We start from the raw sequence: 18,483 nt of genomic DNA on the forward strand, positions 1-18,483 counted from the left end.
CTACTGTGGAGATGCACGAGTCGGATGAAGTATTGTGACAATTAGGGTTTAGGCAAACAATTCCACCAGCACCCCAAGACATCGAAGATCTACAACATATCAACTTGCGAGGGAGAACAAATTAGCATTGGCCTACATTCCACGTGCAATATATCAACATTTGGAACAATAGGTACAAGTTTTTACCTACTCACGAGGCAATTTCCGCTCCAAAGTTAGCCTGCTATCCGGAGTACATGTCATGATTTAAGATCCATGACAAGCCATATCTGCTTGCGGAAGAGGCGAGGGGTAAGCAACTGCATACAAGGAGGCCATGACGAAAACCTAGGCATCCAAGGTCTGGCGGAGCTTTTTAGGCACGTCCATTGTCTACACCTACGCAAGAACCGACACCGATAGCCGCACCACCTATGTCAATGACATTTCAGACAATGACGATGTAGACAACAACATATAGGTCATCTATGTTTGGGGCACCGATCAGAAGTCCAATCATTATGCCATTGTTGTATGAGACACAATATAGTTATACCATTACGCTAATGGTGTCGCAAACACCTCCTAGATCATTGTTCTACCAAGTTGGACAATCTTCGCAACCACCTATTCCTAGAACGAAGGATACGCGATGACAACCGAGGAGCAACCGATCACAATCAACTACGGATGAAGGCAAATAATATAAGAAGTCGAGACCACAACCTGTGTAACACCCCGACCCGTGTCCGTCGTCGAATTTGAGTTACGAGGCATTACCGGTCAAAAACCCAACTCAGAATTTTTTTTTCATAAATTATACCAACTCAACCACAAAATTTCATTCCATATATTTATATATATATATATATATATATATATATATATATATACTGATCACATAACCAATTAAAATCAACATGCATCATTAATCAAATTTCATATACTAACCATGTTTCAAAAATTCAACCATATCATTATCATTTACCTAATCAAAATTTAATATCATTCCAATTCTTAAAACATTTCAAAACATATATGATTATATATCATAAATCAAGCATATACCCAAACATTTATTTGTACACATATTTCATTTCAATTTACTAACTATACTACATATTACAACATAGGTAATCTACCTGTTTGGATGCCTTTTTACATCAATTTGGACAAGATTCATATACCAAACTAGACAAGATTTTCACACCAAAATTGGACAGCATATATACAACAATTTGGGCAGCATATATACGTCAAATTGAGCAGCATTTTAGCATAAAAATTGGACAACATATATACAACAATTTGGGTAGCCTATATATATACCAAATTGAGCAGTATTTTTACATCAAAATTGGACAGCATATATACAACAATTTGGGCAGCATTTAAGCATAAAAATTGGACAGCATATATGCAACAATTTGGGCAGCATAAATACAACAAATTGGGCAGCATTTAAGCATAAAAATTACATGAACATATACCGCATTTTGGACCATTAAAGCATATGCATTAATACCGAATTCAAACCAATAGAGATAAGCCATTTTCGCATGGCTTTTAAATACATATACACATTGGTTCCAAAATCAATATTTTAACTATGCTATACATGCCATATATTTGAGAACGATTTAGCAAAATACCAAAAGAAATTATCGATAGTGTGACGAACTTAGCTAACGATCCCCGAACACGTAGCGATCACCAAAATCTATACATCAAAACAATTATCCAACACATTGTAAGCTAATTTAGCTTAGTAAGTTATAAGCAAATAAACTCTACTATTTAAACCGATATCTCAAATAATATTCAACCAATTCATACTACTAAATCATCTTACCTTTAGCTTACCATATCATAAGATAATTATTCACTTATTACTATGATTTAACTAAAATCAATATAATTACACAACCATAAACATTTCTTCAAATTTAAACACAAGACCATATACATTATGCATTTCCTCATCATGTAATATAAAGAATCATATTATATATATATAAATATGATTCCAAATATAATCACCACATAGGTTTAATATCTACAAAGCTTAACCTTAAATACAAACATAATGATTATTACTCAAGAATTCTAAGTATTTACTCATTTTAATAATCATGATTTCTCAATAAGACAAATACTCAATACTAATAGTTATTCAAAAATATTTAATAAGTTCGCACACTTAGTGCTCAAAAATCAAACTCGCACACTTAGTGCTTTGCCATTAAACTCGCACACTTAGTGCTTTACAATTAAACTCGCACACTTAGTGCTTTACAATTAAATTCGCACACTTAGTGTCGAAAGTCAACAACTCAATACATCTTATTTCAATAATTTTATCACTACATATATATATATATATATATACCATTCAATTCAGCATAATTACTTAGATACTAAGCTGATTTTAAAACGATACAATTATATATATGCTTAATAACTTACCTCGGATGTCGTCAACTAATAGATCGGCTACTCAACTACTTTCGATTTCCCCCGATCTAAATCCGATTTCTTGGTTTCTTGATCTAAACATATTCAAATAAATCTCATTTAAACATATTTTCATTCAATTTAGTCTAAGAACATATAAATGGCAAAATTACAATTTTGCCCCTAACATTTCACACTTTTTACAATTTAATCCATTTTTGCTCAAAACACAAAATACACAAATTTTAACTACACTCCTTAAGGGCCGAATATTCCTAGTGTCTATACAAGCTCATGCATTTTATTTATTTCACATTGTAATCCTTGAAAATTTTATTTTCTCAATTTAGCCCTAAGTACTCAATTTCACCAAAAATTCAAAGACAAAACATGTTAATCTAACACTTATATTTCATATTTCATCAACTAACATCATGAAACTCAAACATTCATCAATGGAACATTTCAAAATCATCAACAATTTACAAAATTAAGACATGGGTTTTGAAGTATTCAAAGCAACGATCTCAAAAACGTAAAAATTATCAAAAACCGAACAAAACACATACCTAAATCAAAGGACAAAATGGTCGAACCTAGCTTTCTTCTTTTCTTACTTTTTCTTTTGATGTTTCGGCTATGGATGAAAATAATGCATGATTCATTTATTTTATGTTTTATTTTATTAGCATTATATTATAATATTATTATTTTACTTTTACATTTAATATATATAAAAACTATATATATATATAAATCATCATGCCGTCCACTACATTTACTATTGGCTAAATTACAACATAAAACCTCCAAATTATAAAGACAACAAAAAAATTAGGCACTTTCATATTTAACCATCAAATTTTTATTTTACGCGATTAAGCCATTTTCTCAAATTAAGCACACAAACAATAAAATTATTTCATGAAACTTTCACACATGTAAATACACACATCATAAACACACAAAATAATATTAAAATATTTTTTATTTTATATTTTTTTAGACTCGGATTTGTGGTCCCGAAACCACTATTCTGATTAGGGTCAAAATTGGGCTGTTACAACTCTCCCCCCTTAGGGATTTTCGTCCCTGAAAATCTTACCGGTGAATAGGTTTGGATAACGTTCTTTCATTATATCTTCTGACTCCCAAGTTGCTTCTTCAACTCCATTTTTATTCCAAAGTACTTTGACTAATGGAATTTTCTTATTTCGTAATTCTTTAACCTCACGAGCCAGAATGCTAATCGGTTCTTCTTCATATGACATATCAGAGTTAATTTCAATCTCGGTCGGACTAATCACATGCGAAGGATCGGATCTGTATCTACGAAGCATCGAAACATGGAATACATTGTAAATTTTTTCTAACTCAGATGGCAACAACAATTTATAAGCAACCGGCCTGATACGCTCTATAATCTCATAGGGTCCAATGAATCTCGGACTTAATTTACCTTTGCGACCAAATCTGAGTATTTTCTTCCACGACGAGACTTTCAAAAACACTTTGTCCCCGATCTGAAATTCTATATCCTTTCTTTTCAAATCCGCATAGGATTTCTGACGATTCGATGCTGATTTCAGACTGTCCCGAATCACTTTCACTTTCTGTTCAGTCTCTTTAATCAAATCGACCCCGTGTATCTTATTTTCACTGAGCTCAATCCAATACAATGGAGTACGACATTTACGACCGTACAAAGCCTCGTAAGGTGCCATTTTGATACTAGATTGAAAGCTATTATTATAAGCAAATTCAATCAAAGGTAAGTATCGATCCCACGTACCTTCAAACTCAAGAATGCAACATCTCAACATACCCTCAAGTATCTGAATGATTCGGTCGGATTGACCATCTGTTTGCGGATGGAAAGCTGTGCTAAAATGTAGTTTTGTACCTAAAGCATCTTGTAATTTCTTCCAAAACCACGATGTGAATCTCGGGTCTCTGTCCGAAACAATAGAAATAGGTACACCATGCAACCTCACAATTTGTGAAACATACAATTTCGTAAGTTTATCGAGCAAAAAATCTGTGCGAATCGAAATAAAGTGTGTTGATTTTGTCAACCTATCAACAATAACCCAGATTGCATCTTTCTTGCTCGGTGTCAACGGTAAACCGGATACAAAATCCATCGTGACTCGATCCCATTTCCATTTAGGTATCATGATCGGCTGAAGCAACCCAGATGGTACCTGATGCTCGGCTTTAACTTGCTGACAAATTAAACATTTCGAAACAAAGTCAGAAATGTCTCGTTTCATACCATGCCACCAATAGTGCTGTTTCAGATCGTTATACATTTTCGTACTACCCGGATGAACAGAAAATCGACTATTATGAGCTTCATTCAAAATCACCTGAATTAACTTTGAATTTCTCGGAACACATAATCGGTTTCTGAATCTCAAACAATCCTCAGCATCAACTAGAAACTCTAAATCAACATTTAAGTCACACTGAGCTCGTTTTGCAATTAAATCATCATCAGCTTTCTGAGCTTCACAAATCTGTTAAACAAGTAACGGTTTTGCTTTCAATTCAGCTACTATTGCACCATCATCAGATATAGTCATATGTGTGTTCATTGCACGCAAAGAAAACAGTGATTTTCGACTTAGGGCATCAGCAAAAACATTAGCCTTTCCCGTATGATAGTCAATCAGAAGCTCGTAATCTTTTAGCAATTCTAACCATCGGTGCTGTCTCAAATTCAAATCTTTCTGAGTCATCAAGTACTTCAGGCTTTTGTGATCAGAATAAACATGACATTTTTCGCCAAACAGATAGTGGCGCCATATTTTCAACGCAAATACAATAGCGGCCAATTCCAAATCATGCGTCGGATAGTTCTTTTCGTGTGGCTTTAACTGTCTCGAGGCATAGGCTACAACTTTGCCTTCCTACATCAAAACACAGCCCAAACCATTTAAAGATACATCACTATAGATAACAAACTCTTTACCCGATTCTGGCTGGTCTAATACTGGAGCTTCGGTCAAAAGAGCTTTCAATTGATCGAAACTTTTCTGGCACTTTTCTGACCACTCAAACTTAACATCTTTCTTTAGTAGCTTTGTCATCGGAGTCGCAATCATAGAGAATCCTTTTACGAACCGTCTATAATAACCGACAAGTCCCAGAAAACTTCGAACTTCTAAAACATTTCTCAGAGGTTTCCAATCAAGTATAGCCGAAATCTTGCTCGAATCAACCCGAATACCTGATGCTGATATAACATGGCCCAAGAAACTGACTTCACGCAACCAAAACTCACATTTACTGAATTTTGCATACAATTGTTTATCTCGTAAAGTCTGTAACACAAGTCTCAAATGTTCGACATGCTCTGCCTCATCACGGGAGTAGATGAGAATATCATCTATGAATACTACTACAAACTGATCTAGATATTGTCTAAAGATCTGATTCATCAAATCCATGAAAATAGCAGGTGCATTAGTAAGTCCAAAAGGCAGAACAAGAAACTCATAATGTCCGTACCTCATTCGAAAGGCAGTCTTTGGCACATCAGAGTCTTTAACTCGCAACTGATAGTAACCTGATCTCAAATCTATCTTTGAGAACACAGTAGCCCCTTTCAACTGATCGAACAAATCATCAATCCGTGGTAACGGATACTTATTCTTTATAGTCACCTTATTGAGCTGCCAATAATCAATGCACATTCTCATCGTTCCGTCTTTCTTTCTCACAAATAGAACTGGTGCCCCCCAAGGAGAAAAACTCGGTCGTGTGAAACCTCTATCTGTCAACTCTTGTAACTACGCTTTCAACTCTTTTAATTCTGTAGGTGCCATCCTGTATGGAGCTATCGAAATTGGAGTTGTCCCCGACACTAATTCAATCTCAAACTCAACTTCTCGAATAGGTGGCAAACCTAGTAATTCTTCAGGGAACACATCTGGATACTCACATACAACAGGTACTGATTCAATCTTCTTTTCTATCACTTTACTATCAAGAACATAAGCAAGATAAGCTTCACAACCTTTTCTCACATACTTCTGACCCAACATAGAGGATATCACTGTCGATAAACCATTCAGATCATTAGATTCAATCCGAATAATCTCGTCATTCAAGCATCTTAAATCAATAGTCTTCCTTTTGCAGTTAACCACAGTATCGTGTAAAGTCAACCAGTCCATACCCAAGATTATATCAAACTCGTCAAATGGCAACAACATCAAATCAGCCGTAAAACACAAATCTCGAATCATCAACGAACAATTCTTACACACTTTGTCAACCAACACACACCGGCCCAGGGGGTTTGATACTCTAATCACAAATTCAGTAGACTCAACAGGCAAAGTCTTACTGAATTTTAAAGTTTCACACACATATGAATGAGTCGAACCAGGATCAATCAGTGCAATAACATTAGTATCATAGAGAGTGAAAGTACCAGCAATAACGCCTGGGGATGAAGCCTTCTCACGTGCGCGAATGGCATAGGCTCTGGCAGGTGGGCGAGCCTCGGATCTAACAGCTGTATCTTTAGTACCTCTCTGACTGGCACCCACATTACCCGTGTTCCTAGGTGGTCTACCCCGAGCTGCTGTGTTGCCCGATCTCGTATTCTGAGTCGAATTTCGATCCGCAAACTCTGGGCACTCTCGAATAAAATGATCTTTCGATCCACATTTATAGCAAACTCGATTGTTTTACTTGCCCCAACACTCACCAACATGTCTCCTACCACACTACTGACACTCAAGTTTATTCAGTTGGGTATTACCAACACTAGCAACTGAGGTGGCTCTTAAACTCATTGGTGGTCGTTCTTGTATAGAAAGCCCAGCAGTAGCCTTAGATTGGCTACTAACATCTCTGAACTTCTTTGTTGCCGTCTGAAAAGTTTTACTCGCTGATCTCTTGTGAAAATCACTAGCTTCAAACTCAGCTTTTTTTTTCTCTTTGCTGAGTTCTTCAGCCTTGTAAGCTCGCTCGACGAGTACTACAAACTCTTTTATTTCGAGTATGCCGACAAGCAATTTTACGTCTTCATTCGACCCTTCCTCGAATCTTTTACACATAGCAGTCTCAGTCGCAACACATTCTCGGGCATATCGGCTGAGTCTCACAAACTCGCGCTCATAATCAGATACGGTCATACGACCCTACTTTAGCTCGAGAAATTCTTTGCGTTTCTGATCAATGAATCACTCACTGATATATTTTTTACGAAATTCTGTCTAAAAGAAATCCCAAGTGACACTCTCTTTCAGAACAATCGAAACTAGAGTGTTCCACCAATAGTAAGCTGAATCCCGTAACAAAGATATCGTACATTTCAGGCACTCATCAGGTGTACAGGATAATTCATCGAAGACACTATTGGTATTATCGAGCCAAAATTCAGCCCGTTCCGCATCATCACTAGCTGTGGCCCTAAATTCTTCAGCTCCGTATTTTCTTATCTTATCAACAGGAGGTTTATTCAATCTTATAGGATCGATAGTCAGAGGTACCACAGGCATTGGAAGTGGGTTAATCGGGGTCGGAGGTTGTTGAACAGCCGGATTTGTCCGGATATATTGAGTAAACCATTCATTCATCATAGTATAGAAGGCTTGTTTAGTCTCATCACCATGGTTACTCGTATTCGGTCGAGAATCAACTGGCTCCGTCTCTTGCACGGGAGCAGGTGCTACACTCTCGACATCATCCGCTACAGTTCGATCGAGATCCATTAGTATACGAAAATACATTTGTAGATGTCAAAAGTCATCACACTATCTGAATATAAAATATGGCATGTATAGCTAGACTCATACGCACTACGTTAGTCCTAGAATCGACTAAACCGTAGCTCTGATACCAATCAAATGTAACACCCCGACCCGTGTGCGTCATCGAATTTGAGTTACGAGGCATTACCGGTCAAAAACCCAACTCAGAAATTTTTTTTCATAAATTATACCAACTCAACCACAAAATTTCATTCCATATATATATATATATACAGTCACATAACCAATTAAAATCAACATGCATCATTAATCAAATTTCATATACTAACCATTTTCAAAAATTCAACCATATCATTATCATTTACCTAATCAAAATTTAATATCATTCCAATTCTTAAAACATTTCCAAACATATATGATTATGTATCATAAATCAAGCATATACCCAAAATTTATTTGTACACATATTTCATTTCAATTTACTAACTATACTACATATTACAACATAGGTAATCTACCTGTTTGGACAACCTTTACATCAATTTGGACAAGATTCATATACCAAACTATATAGCATTTTCACACCAAAATTGGACAACATATATACAACAATTTGGGCAACATATATACATCAAATTGAGCAAGCATTTTAGCATAAAAAGTGGACAGCATATATACAACAATTTGGGCAGCCTATATATATACCAAATTGAGCAAGATTTTACATCAAAATTGGACAAGATATATACAACAATTTGGGCAAGATTTAAGCATAAAATTGGACAGCATATATGCAACAATTTGGGCAACATAAATACAACAAATTGGGCAGCATTTAAGCATAAAAATTACATGAACATATACGCATTTTGGACCATTAAAGCATATGCATTAATACCAATTCAAACCAATAGAGATAAGCCATTTTCGCATGGCTTTTAAATACATATACACATTGGTTCCAAAATCAATATTTTAACTATGCTATACATGCCATATATTTGAGAACGATTTAGCAAAATACCAAAAGAAATTATCGATAGTGTGACGAACTTAATGACGATCCCGAACACGTAGCGATCACCAAAATCTATACATCAAAACAATTATCCAACACATTGTAAGCTAATTTAGCTTAGTAAGTTATAAGCAAATAAACTCTACTATTTAAACCGATATCTCAAATAATATTCAACCAATTCATACTACTAAATCATCTTACCTTTAGCTTACCATATCATAAGATAATTATTCACTTATTACTATGATTTAACTAAAATCAATATAATTACACAACCATAAACATTTCTTCAAATTTAAACACAAGACCATATACATTATGCATTTCCTCATCATGTAATATAAAGAATCATATTATATATATATATATATATAAATATGATTCCAAATATAATCACCGCATAGGTTTAATATCTACAAAGCTTAACCTTAAATACAACCATAATGGTTATTACTCAAGAATTCCAAGTATTTACTCATTTTAATAATCATGATTTCTCAATAAGACAAATACTCAATACTAATAGTTATTTGAAAATATTTAATAAGTTCGCACACTTAGTGCTCAAAAGTCAAACTCGCACACTTAGTGCTTTGCCATTAAACTCGCACACTTAGTGCTTTACAATTAAACTCGCACACTTAGTGCTTTACAATTAAATCCGCACACTTAGTGTCGAGAGTCAACAACTCAATACATCTTATTTCAATAATTTTATCACTACATGTATATAGATATATATATATATATATACCATTCAATTCAGCATAATTACTTAGATACTAAGCTGATTTTAAAACGATACAATTATATATATGCTTAATAACTTACCTCGGATGTCGTCGACTAATAGATCGACTACTCAACTACTTTCGATTTCCCCCGATCTAAATCCGATTTCTTGGTTTCTTGATCTAAACATATTCAACTAAATCTCATTTAAACATATTTTCATTCAATTTAGTCTATGAACATATAAATGGAAAAATTACAATTTTGCCCCTAACATTTTGCACTTTTTACAATTTAATCCATTTTTGCTCAAAACACAAAATACACAAATTTTGACTACACTCCTTAAGGGCCGAATATTCCTAGTGTCTATACAAGCTCATGCATTTTATTTATTTCACATTATAGTCCTTGAAAATTTTATTTTCTCAATTTATCCCTAATTACTCAAATTCTCCAAAAATTCAAAGACAAAACATGTTAATCTAACACTTATATTTCATATTTCATCAACTAACATCATGAAACTCAAACATTCATCAATGACACATTTCAAAATCATCAAAAATTCACAAAATTAAGACATGGGTTTTGAAGTATTCAAAGCAACGATCTCAAAAACGTAAAAATTATCAAAAACCGAACAAAACACATACCTAAATCAAAGGACAAAATGGTCGAACCTAGCTTTCTTCTTTTCTTACTATTTCTTTTGATGTTTCGGCTATGGATAAAAATAATGCATGATTCATTTATTTTATGTTTTATTTTATTAGCATTATATTATAATATTATTATTTTACTTTTACATTTAATATATATAAAAACTATATATATATAAACCATCATGCCATCCAAGACATTTACTATTGGCTAAATTACAACATAAAACCTCCAAATTATAAAGACAACAAAAAAATTAGGCACTTTCATATTTAACCATCAAATTTTTATTTTACGCGATTAAGCCATTTTCTCAAATTAAGCACACAAACAATAAAATTATTTCATGAAACTTTCACACATGTAAATACACACATCCTAAACACACAAAATAATATTAAAATATTTTTTTATTTTATATTTTTTTATAGACTCGAATTTGTGGTCCCGAAACTACTATTCCGATTAGGGTCAAAATTGGGCTGTTATAACCTGTACCGGAGGTTGAACCAAGAAAGAATCTAGCTTACAGTTGTCGACCACCCCGATTTGGCACACATTCTGATCGGGGATTAGATTGATTTTTTTACTTATGTAAAATTTTAAATAAATATGAAATGTGTTTATTGTATCGATGTTGTACATCCTTATGTTTTGAAATAAATATATTTTTTGCAACAAAATTGGTTGTCGTTGTCATTTCATATTATTAAATCAAGTCTGGACGGGAACAATGGAACAAAGATGTATATTTTATTTATTTGTATGGTATAATAAAAATGTGTGTTTACAAATTACAACAAAATTTGAGTATGAATGAAAAAATAAACAAATAGATTGTAGTTTAAAAACTTAATAAATAGGTTAAAAAATTAATAAATCTGTTAATAGGATATTGTCCTTATATCATCTTATTAACGTGGACATGACAACATTGTATGCCTTGGGTTTCTACATCACTCGCATAACCTCGGTTGTTTTGTCTTCTCCCGAATATCTATGTTGTCGCGTATCTGAGTCGATGTCAATCGACCTTTTTGTTTGAGACACAATGATCTATCGAGTAACAACTTGAATGGAGCGCTTAATACCGGCAGCCACATATGTTCATCTAAGACCGGTGGGAATACATTTCTCCACACGTTACACATGTGTTCCAATTTGTACACTTCATTCATAAAGCTCATATGATCTAAACGATGATTGTTACATACTGCAATTGCATAAGCACATGGAAAACAAAGTGTGTCAAATCTTCCACAATCGCAGGTTCGTTCTCTCATGTGTACAAGATACGCTCCTCCAACAATACCTTGGTCCGATCTATCGAACTCCATAACCCGAAACAATAAGTCTTCACACGAGTGACGCACTAGATGCATACAATTCGCTCATATTGTAGCCTTCTTAATTTTTTTCATTACATCATCGCTTCAGACGTGGCCTTCTTTCATCTATCCAACATATTTTTCCACTTGCTATGGAAAAAGTTTAACCAAATGAAAATATATTTCTTTGATAACCAAGTTTATTGGCAAATAACGTGTTCCCTTCAATATGGAATTGATGTATTCTGCTAGGTTTGTCGTCATGTGTCCATATCGTAGACCCACGTTATGCGATTATGTCCACTAATTGAAGGGTATTTTGGAAAGGTACCTCGCCCCAACACTGTTAATTGCCTGTAATTTTTCCAACATTTCATGGAAATGATGTTTTACGAGCTCGTACCCTATCAAGAAAAGTGAATAGTTAATCCAATATGCCCAACATTTGATAACCGGTTAAATATCAAACAATTGACACAGTGGCGAATACATACCCATGTTGATCACTTGTGCACGCTGAGCTGGAGAATCGTGTTGTCTATGGTAGTTCTCTGCAACACGTCTTAGAAAATACCTATGGTGCGAGCGGTCCTAAAGGCTTCCCCGTTGGAGATGACAAATATATCGAGTTGAGGGAAAACATGTCTCTTCAACCAAGATAGGAAGAAATCCCAATCGTCTGTTGACTCTCTCGACGTTATTATGCCATCTTGTGCCACAGCCATCAACAACCGATGGGTATATCTCCCGTACATAATGGTATCGTCGATTTGTACCAGTGGCTTACAGTACTAAAATGTTTTTCAACATTGATTGAAAGTCCAGAAGAAACAATGGAATACTCAACATCTATGGAGCAACCGGTCGTTGTAGTACACAAGCATCATTTCTAGATAGGTTCAACAACTTGGAACATACCTCTCTAATACCTAACACCACTACCATAAATTGTTGTACAACACATCCCACCAATTATGCATATTCTACAATGCCTTCTACTTTGCAATCCACGCCTTGCGATACGATGACATGTAATCGAATTGGCTATGGATATTTTCAATTAAAATCGGCACAGTAACCCTGGGACTCACTTTCACCAAATGTAGTATTATGTCCGCGATCATCTCCAAATCTAATTTTGGATGATCCCGTAAAATACCTATAACAATACGAGTATGTTAAAATTAGCAATTCAACTCTCCAAATATAAAACAGTCTTGATGTAGTACCCACAGCAACACACATAAGCAAAGTGACATATTTATTTATGGTCCACAACCCATTTTTTTCTTAACAGAAGCCATGATTTTCCATGCACATTTGCTATTTCGCATTTCACATTTCGTCTCGAACTTGTCAGATCGAAATTTAGCAACGTGGAAGTTTACCTTGTTCTTGATCTTGTATCACTTCACTACAGTGACAAAACCATCTTTAGAGGAAAACTCTTTCATCACTTCTAAATCACCCGAATCCAATGAATAACTCATATGACCCGGCCTTCTGTATGGTAGTTCTACAAATTCCAACTCATCTTCTGCTAAAAAGTCCACATTATGCATATGGGCTGAAAGTGAGTATGTCCTAAATCATGGATCTTTTTCAACAGATTCGTCCAGACCTTCACCATTTGAACCCCTATCTTCTGGTTCAGTTGGAACCGACTCTGTTTCAAAAAATAATACAATTTCTGAACCATCGGCATCGAGCTCCCAAATTAGATCGACCTCAGATTTAGTGCCCTCTTCATTGTCAACCCCACCAACATCTCCAAGGTTGGATGCCCCTTCATCGGTGCACATCGTAGGGAGTACATTATCCTTTCTCGTATAGTTGTCGAAACAACCAAAATCACCTGCCGACTGTCGCCTACTGGAACTTGATATCATTCCCATATAAGTGTTCCCAACATTGAACATCTGTTGACCAAAGTTTAAATCAAAACCATTAACTGAGTGTCATGCAGGGGTTCAGTATTCTATATTCTATGTTACCACCAAACCTTGACTTTTCAGAGTTCTGCCTATCGCGGTTGAAATCTAGGGCTAAAATAGATGAGTGTCTTCCTGTTGATGATTCCGGGATATCATAATGGGAACTTTCTGACAAAGTGGTGAACCCACCGCAAAACTATGTCAGATTTTGTCTTGTTCTTACATTCTGACCTTTCGAACTGGAACATATGTCGACCTTTAAGAGCCTTCATCTTTCCTTGCAAACTTTGCATATAACTCAAGAAATGGTGATCCATTGTCAATATGTCTGCATCATCATCTCCAACTTCCTCACGCCTATGATATCGAAAGCGTCATATCTAACAAGGTTGATCAAAGCACAAAATGAATATTTAAGTGACAATACTTTCATCTGGTCAGATTCGACAATTTTTCACCTAATTCTTCCACGTAGCTCCGTCAATTGTATGTTTGGGTTAAAAGCTAACTTCATTGTATTCTCTGATAAAAAAACGATTCCATTCTCGGTGTCACGCACTTCACAGTCATAATAAATAATAGCATTAATTCATCCACTCATTTTCAACGAAATAACAAGTTCCACATGCTCGAAACAAAAACATTATGTAAAAATATAATGTTGTAATTAAATATGAACAACAAAAATCGATTCTTAATTGATGCAAATTGCGTAATAGCTCCAAATTATGCTTTATATGCGAACTTCCTCTTATTCCAATTCTTCTTACAATTTTTTTGATAATAAATTCCTTACGCCACTCAATGTTGAGAGCCACTCTTTTATAGAGTAGGGGTGAGTGGCAATTGATTCAAAAAATTTTCCCAGGTGAGTGGGGAGTTGAAAGTGCTAGAGGGAAAATGCTCCACGTAGGACACGTTTTCAGCGTACTGTAAAAAAAAGGCACTAAAAGCACATTCAACTGTACACATTTTTAGCTGACATGGCATGAAATCGCGTCCAGCTGGACACGATTTCAGTGTTTTTTTTTACAATGCACCGAAAACACGTCGTATGTAGAGCATTTTCCCTCTTGCACCTTCAACTCCCTACATTCTCTCACTCACCCATTAGATATCCTCGAATTCCCGGGATATATTTTTTGAAGAAAAATGCACTGAAACATATGATCAACCTCAAACTCCCATAAAAAAAACTTATCAAAATTCATTTGCATTAAAAAAAATCGAGTAGTTCGAGTTTCAATTATGAGTTGAATTGAATTTACAATTTGAATAATTTGAATATACGATTGGTGTAAATAAAATTCTTGTAAATATTGAAAAAGAAGGTTAGGAGATATTTTTAGTACATTTAGGGTGGGTTTGGATGGGCGATTGGGTGCGGTGCATTTAGTTTACTTTTTGTCTCACGCTACAGTATCGGTACAGTATCTAATCTCACCGCCACCACTGTTTTTACACTAACCGCAGGTAAACGCACTGCCCATCTAAACTCATCCTTAAGCCAGGAGGGGAAATTTTACATGTGAGGTGTGTAAAATTTTCAAAATTTAATTTTAAATTGAAATTTTTTTATTTTGTATTTAAATAATAAGGGATTGTTTAATAAACTATTGAAAAACTTTAATTAATTAAAATTAATATTTTTAGTAATTTAATTTTTTAAACTCATTTGATAATTTATAAAAAATGATAGAATTTTTTTCAATGAGAAAGTGTGAATAATAATAAGTAGATAATAAACTACATACCACTTAATTGAAATTTTGTTAATTCATTTTATTTCTTTTAATATTATCTTTTAAAACTTCACTTTAAAATTTTAAGATTTATGTTTATCAATCAATCTAATCATATTATAGTACTTAATTTTAAGAAATATATCAAAATAGATTTTATAATTCAAATTTATACTTAATTTTTCAGTTTATTATACGAAACTAAATTAAAAGGTTAGGTTTTGTATTATGTATTATTGAAGTTTTAAATTGATATATTATTGTCGAAACCATTTTTTTGAAAAATAAAAGTTTTAGGTTGTCGACTTTTAAAAAATGAAAATTGGGAGTCGCCACCAATATTTTATTGAGGTGTGATTGGATCACCTAAAAAAACGGCTTTGGTCTACGAGTTTTAGAAAAACGGATCCGGGAGTCGGTTACATACGAGGAAGGATTAGCACCCTCGTAACGCCCAAAATTGGTACCTAGTTAATTAATTAATGTCTTGATGTCGAAAATTTGAAAAATATAATCCTTAGCAAAAACTTAAAAACGTTACGTATTAAGACCCTTATCATTTCAGAGAAAGAAAATGCCATACCCAATGCGTTAGGGCACGACATTCTAATTTCCTCAAAAATGAATTAGGCCAAAATACTCGTACAATAAAAATTTAAAAGAATATCCATTTATTCAAGATTTAAGAAATCGCGGCCCAATATGTTAGGGCACAATTCCTCCAAAATCTCAAACTCGGAATATTTCCTTTAGGACACAACGTTAGGACACAACGTGTTGAATTCCCAATAATGAGTTCTTATTTTTTGATTAAAGAGAAATGCTCGATTGTTAGATTTAATGAAGAAAATCGGAATCCAATAAGTTAGCGCTCAATTTCCTTGAAAATCCTAAATACAAGCATCCTCTTAATTTTGAAAAGTTTGAAATCGAGTAAAAAATAATATGATGCTACATTAAATATACAATGCAATAATAAATATTACAGTGGCATAGAAATAATATAAATAAATGAATAAATAAAATCAATATACATAATAAAAATAATCACATACAAAATATCAAATAAATGATCAAAATAAAAAAACAATTCTTTTTAACATATAAACGAAAACATGAATTAATAATCGAATGAAGAAAATAAACAAAATATAAAGAATAAAAGGCACATAATATATGCATTGAAATTAAAAGTCATACAAATAATTTACATATGAAATCTTGGGCTATGAAACTTATACATACATGATGCATTTATAAAGGAAAAAAATAAAAATTATAAAGTATATAAAAACATATATTTGCATTTTTTAAAAATAAATATATTCATATATATATAAATAAATAAAATTGGTTAAAAGTATTAATATGTATACATACATATATATAATAAAATAAATATATACATATAGATTATAAAAATAATTACATATAAATAAAAATAAAATAAAAATAATTATATTATACTACAAAAATAAATATGCATGTAAAAAAAAAATATACATATATTTTTAAAAAAATGATTAAATATGAAAAAGAATAAAAAAAACTAATTAATAAAAAAAATAAAGAAAATAAAAAGGACTAATTTGAACTGTAAGTAAAAACTTTGAGGCAAATCTGTAAATAAGTGGAGGCCAAAGGACTAATTGAGACGCGCGAATTACATAGAGGGGCTGGAAGGGAAATTTTCCCTTCTCCTCTAAAGCGGCGCCGTTGCAAGTTGGACCAAATTGAAATTGAAATCAATAAAAGGGTAAAAATTAAAAAAAACTTCATTGTAAAAATATAAAAAGGCGGAGGGCCTAAAAGTGCAATTTTCCCCTCCGCATGAAAAACACGCGGATCCTAGGTCCGGGTCGGGCCGACGCGCGGATCCTCCCTTCAAAACGGCGCCATTTTCAATCGGTTATTTAAGCCAAAATTAAAAAAAAATTCAATTCTTCATTCCTTCAAAAAAAACCGAAAATCCCTTCAAAAAAAGCTCTCAACCTCCTCTGTCCTCCGGCCATCGGTCGGTCATCGGCCACTGCGCCGGCTGCTGATCTCCGACGCCGGCACCGCCATGTGCGGTGGCCAAAAAAGAGGAAAATCTCCGATTTGGCCCTCTCGACCCTTCCAAGCCCAGATCTGGGTTTAAAACCTTCAAATAGTAAGAGAAAAAAAAACCTCAAAAACCCAGGAAACCTTTTGGTTTCCGATCGTCTTTCCTCGGAGACGATTCCCTTGGCCGTTCACGGCGATTTGGGGCGTAAAACACAGGTTGTTTCTCTCTTTTTTCTTATTTATTTTATTCGTATGTATATAAATGATAAAAGAAAGAGAAAAAATATAACAGTAGAAAATAAACTGCAAGTAACAACCTTTGATTCGATTTTTGCTCTCTGTGTGTTGCAAAAGTAATCTCTGTTTTATTTGATTTTTTTCAATCCAGATTTTTGATCCTTGTTACAGTATGTTAAAATCGCTTTTATAGCGATCGCCAATACAAGAAGAAAAGAAAGAAATAAAAAGAGAGCTTCCAATATCTGCATGATTTGATTTCGATTCCTTGATTTTCTTTCCTTTCTTGTGTTTGCAGGTGATTACATGGAGATTCGGCTCTTGGTGATGGTTGCGGCGCGAAGATCTTACTATTGCTAGGGTTTCAGAAACTGTTCTCGCCTATTTGGGCTAAATTGTAATGGGGCTTTAGGTTTGGGTTACTTATTTTAGGCCTATTCTGTTGTAATTGGGTTCGTATTATTTGGGCCTTTTTACGCGGGCCAAAATTGAGTATTACAGCAGCCCCTCTTTGCTAGTTATCGTATAACAGAAATAGAGCAAAGACTTTAAGAATGCCTGATTTTGCCCGGTCACGCTGGATTTTAATACTCTTCTTCTTAAAGTAGCCTCATTCTG

The sequence above is a fragment of the Gossypium raimondii genome, chromosome 11, assembly GCF_025698545.1.
Source record: "Gossypium raimondii isolate GPD5lz chromosome 11, ASM2569854v1, whole genome shotgun sequence".
NCBI lineage: Eukaryota > Viridiplantae > Streptophyta > Magnoliopsida > Malvales > Malvaceae > Gossypium > Gossypium raimondii.